The 4,920-nt window shown below is 35.5% G+C and overlaps 1 long non-coding RNA gene across 1 annotated transcript; it reads right to left on the bottom strand.

Moving 5' to 3' along the window:
* Window positions 1-390: 390 nt before the first annotated feature.
* On the bottom strand, window positions 391-4,258 carry LOC148650607 (uncharacterized). The gene is made up of 2 exons (XR_015926164.1): window positions 3,917-4,258; window positions 391-2,625 (listed from the first exon to the last, which is right to left on the bottom strand). It is a non-coding gene; the product is annotated as an uncharacterized LOC148650607 (long non-coding RNA).
* Between the last annotated feature and the right edge of the window lie 662 nt (window positions 4,259-4,920).

Genomic DNA, 4,920 nt, shown 5'->3' with positions numbered 1-4,920 from the left:
GAGTGGGAGTTGGCAGGAGACGTAGAGAAATACTGCACAGGGAGACAATATGAGACAGAAAGCCGAGAGTAGAAAATAATGTACGAAGTAGATTAAGTGCTCTAATGGAAAGGAAATGCATGGACGTTGAAATGCATAGTATGTTGTCTTTCCGTTTTTAAGAGTATAAAAGGTCTTCTGCTGAATACCAAGGAGGCACTCTGATATTACAATTGTAAGTCCACATGAAACTGAAAATGTAACCCTTTGCCTTAACACTGTGTGTGAAATGTTTTGCTGTCATGTGATTGGTTGTTTTAAAAATTTAGAGGTAGTGACTAGTCACTGTGTGGGGTTCAAATTTTCTATTGAACACTTTTTTTCACAAAGCAAATAACAAGGAAACATAAGTAAATATTTAGTCTGTTTAATTTAGGATATCGTAACACAGTTACTGTGTCAGACTTCAGTCCTCAAATACAGTTTAAATGTCTTCCGTTACAGCTTTACATAACAGACAACATGATATATGAATCCTAATAAAAGCTTAAGTAGTAACAAAATCTATTTTTAAGGAGAAAATGACATTTACTATATATTTTCCATATAATATATTAGAAGAGTGTCTCAGAGACACTCCCTTCATTTAAACTACTCCTTAGTGCAAGAGATAAAGCTTATCTCTACCTGTATCTGTGCTTCAGATGCACAAATCTACAGTATATGCATTGCTTCTATCTGTTTGTCTTACAAAATACATGTGCTTGAAATGCATCTTTCTCCTTTGAAATGTTTTGAGTTGAGTTCTCTCTGCTTCTGGAATGCAAGTATCTTTAAATTGCCTGAAGGCTGAAGATACGTTAAGCCAGACAAAAAACTGCATTTTGCCTCACTGACTGCATTTCCCTTATTGTTTGCGTCCGATTTGTGATGCTGTACAGGAAAATGAAAGCATTTCATGTGTAACAGGTTTGTGCAATTGCAAATTCTTGGTTTTAAATGGAGGAAATGATACTGATAGAATGTAGTGAGGAAACTGGCCCCCAGACCTGTATAATTACAATATGTCATATCTTAATGTACAATGTTGAAGTGATACAAATATGATGGACTTCTTAAAAATGAATTTAGCTCAATGTAATAATCAATGTACAGTATACAGACTTATGACTCAGTTTTAGTGTAATAACTGAATAAATAGGTATTTAAGTATCATTGTATTAACCAAAAAGAATTCCCCCTTTTACTAGTTGAAAACCCATGAGCTTTAAAATACAAAATTAACTTCAAAGCAATTATGGTATTTTATAAGGAAGCAGCAAAAAGTTAAATTAAAGTTTAATTACATTTCTATTTTGAGTAAAATACTGAAAACATTTAAATTAAAACTTTATACGTTACAAACATGGTCATGCAAAGTAGCAAGAAAATAACTTGCAGAAAAAAAAGCTTTAAAATATTCACTGAAGAACTGACAAAATGGAAATTCACTTATTATTCTACACACGTACTATGTAGAAACTGTTTCTCTGGTTCTTTTTCTAAATTTAAAAATCAAACCATAAATGTTCTCAAAGATGTACGTTAGTGGGATTTTTTTCAAAGCAAGAGAGAAGGTAAAATCTGGATTTGGTCATTGGGTATTTCAAGAGCTTACAAGCCACCTAACGTAGACTGCAATAAAATTATTGACACACCAATAGACCTCAGTTATTGATCATGGGAAATCACAGATAAACAGCTTTCAGTGAAAGTTAGCTATTACTGTGCATCGATACTCTTCACTTAGACAACAGGCCAGCCACACATTGTGCAGTGTGTATTTTAATCTCCCAGTCCCTCTGGTAGGTCTCCTACAGGTTGGTCCCATTAGTTCCAAGTTTTGATTTTCAGTCCACAGAGAGTCCAAGAAGACATCTAAAAACCTAAGTGCTCATTCAGGGTAAGGTTCCTTTTGATGAATGGGCTCATTTGAATTTCTGTGAATCATAATGAGGCTCTTTAAAGAAGAAAAACAAAATGATTGTAAGGGAGATTATTTTATTTTGGTTTTTGTTGGTTCAGAAAGACCCATGTCTGTCTTTTCAAGGGCTTGTTAATTGTGTATTATTTCCAGGGACCGTGGTGAAAACAAAAATGTTGTTTCTCAGATATACAGGACTGGTGGTGTCGGAGTCAATAAAAATATGCTTTTAGAAATTTCTCTTTGTAATTCATGATCAGTGAAAAACTTTTCTAACTCGTTCTCTACTGAGGTTCAGTACAACAGCTCAATATTCGCCAGATACTGTATAGAGAAACTCTTCTAACACAGCCCAAATCCCTGATGCCCAATTTACTAGCAGTTAATCCCAAAGTCATGTTGTGTGGGGGGGTTCACACTCAGAATAAACACAATACAAAGATACATTTTTAATGCAGCAAGTGCCTGACATTTCTCATTTCAGATCTGCGGCAAACAACACATTATGAAACGGTTTGACATAACTGCCTTCTCACTTTTATAAAAAAAAAGTGATGGCAGCTCAGTGATGTAGCCAGAATGAAATCAGATTCAGAATCGCTTGGAAATCTTAGTCGCAGGGGAAGATGGTTTGATTTGTTGGTGATCTTGTTTTCTCCACTGATTGACCCACTTCAACTTTACTGCAGGGGAAAATCATGCATTTAGTCTCAAAAAGACAACACTAAACGATTTACCCAGGTGATAGGGCATGCACTTGGTTCTTCACAGTCTTTCCTTACTAGAGAAAGTCTAGCAATTACTGTAAAATCAGTATTTTACTTTCCCAGCATGATGGCTAATGTAATTCTATAATAATAATACCCCCCGGTAATGATAGATTATGTTTGTGTCCATCTATGGTGCAGACTGTGCATCTGCCATTCTGCTTGTGATGCAGGAGAGAAGTAAATGAAACAAAAATATATAGTTCATATTGTACTTTATTTCTTTTAATTTGTTTAGGTTGCTGTGATTAGGACAAGTGCATGATGTCCTAATGTTAATAATTAGTAAGGTTGGCCTTTCAAAGAATAGAGTTAATAGTGAACAATATGAACTTTTTGGAGAATGACAAAAACACAGCAGTACAAAACAATAGTAATCTTAATATATCTTCCTGTTTTCCTGTTTACAACTGATGTGCAATATTCAGTATGCTGGGGATTTGTGCAATATACAGTATTTATAATGTGCAATACATCTTTATTGTATTGTTGTATTATTGTATCAATTCGTTACACTGTGCAGTGTTGATGCTGTGCTGTGTTGACAGCTCACAGGATCCTCACAGGATTTATAAAGTAACTATCTTAAAAATATAAGAACAATATAAATTGGATGGTCCTTTGTAATGAGATTCATGGTTGCTCTTAATCATCATATATCCACAACAAAATGTGAATGGGTTGCATTTTCAAAAAGGCATGCTGCAACACAAAACTTTTGTTCAATTTTACAAACATGACATCACAGATAAGAATCAGATATAATGCAGGCTGTCAGTACGATTTTGCATTGTCTTTGATTTTATACTGTAGATTTTCAAATTACAAGGAATTTAATTTATTCAAAATGTTTTCTCCATTTTGTCTTTTCAGTTTTGCTGTAATTTATTTTTTACTTATCCATTGCATTCAGTATTCACAACTATACATACAGGATCGACAGCATTGGCATTTTAGCTTGCTTACTGTAACTGTATCCGTGTTAGAATCTGCCATCTAGACCGTTTGTCTCACTTAGAAGTTTAGTAGTCAAGCAAATCTAACGTTTCATCTTGCCATTTTGTGAATGCATGACAATGTTTCATTTATAGTACACAAAACCATAAAACACCTTCTCAGGCTGATATTTCACCTTCAAAGTTTTTTGTATTTTATCTATATGAATCCGAGGTCACATGCAATCAAAAATAAAGTATTCAGATCTCACCTGCTAGTCGGTGAAAACTGTCACAAACCGCACGCAAACACGCAGACACCGTTGCATTCCCACGAACTCACTAATGAACTTCACTCACTTTGTCTATTTAAACTTCCACTCTGCAACTTATCCTTGCTTACTGTTGAGGTTTCCTCAGACTGAACTACGGTTCCAGTTAGCGACTTACTCCGACTTCTCGTTTGTCCTCGTGACCCCCTGGACTTCTGACCTGCAGCTTCTGATCTCCGACCTCGCTCTAGCCTGACGATTTGGATTACGTTTGCCTTGGGATTCCGTTTTCTCTCTCTGACTCCGCACAGGGTCCTTTCCCCTACCGTTCCCCTCGGAATATGTTATAGAAACATTGTTTTGAATATCTAATCGGGTCATATATGGATATGCATTTTATTTAAATATAGGAAAAAACAAATGTGTTCTTCTTGGTCACATGACAGAGCATAACTATTGAAGTTTGTTTAACAGGCTGGCATTTCCATGACAACCATCAAGATTTGTGGTCTGCATTTAGTAAAAAAGCAATCTAATGGTATTTTTTTGTTGCTCACTGCTTGTAAAGATGGATTCAATAAAGGAAATGAAATATGTGAGTTCCCTAAAATAGTCAAGCAGTGCTTTGATTGCACACCACACAGTTATACAGTACTCTATGAATTACACTACTTATGGATCTATACATCCCTTGCATTTAAAGATTAGCTAGTCAGTCAGAGAAAGATAAACTAGACATGACAGAAATGTTTGCTAAGTGGTTACATGTGGAACGAAGTGAATTCCATTTCAGCAGTAGCATTGCAATTACTAATTTGGCAAAAAAAACAAGTGGTAACTGAGCTATTTCAAAAAAGTTCCAATGTTGTTGTAAAGTAGGAGTAGGGCACCAAGTGTTGATTCAATGGCCCTCACAGAGCGCACAGGAGAGATTCCTTGAGGAAGAGAGAGGCTCTGCACTGATCCGAAGAGATTCTTGAGCTATTCCAGCACACCCTTTATTT

Source organism: Lepisosteus platostomus, chromosome 13, assembly GCF_059453375.1.
Source record: "Lepisosteus platostomus isolate fLepPlt1 chromosome 13, fLepPlt1.hap1, whole genome shotgun sequence".
Classification (NCBI taxonomy): domain Eukaryota; kingdom Metazoa; phylum Chordata; class Actinopteri; order Semionotiformes; family Lepisosteidae; genus Lepisosteus; species Lepisosteus platostomus.
The sequence above is the reverse complement of the archived record's forward strand: the minus strand, read 5'-3'. Positions and strand labels throughout refer to the sequence as shown.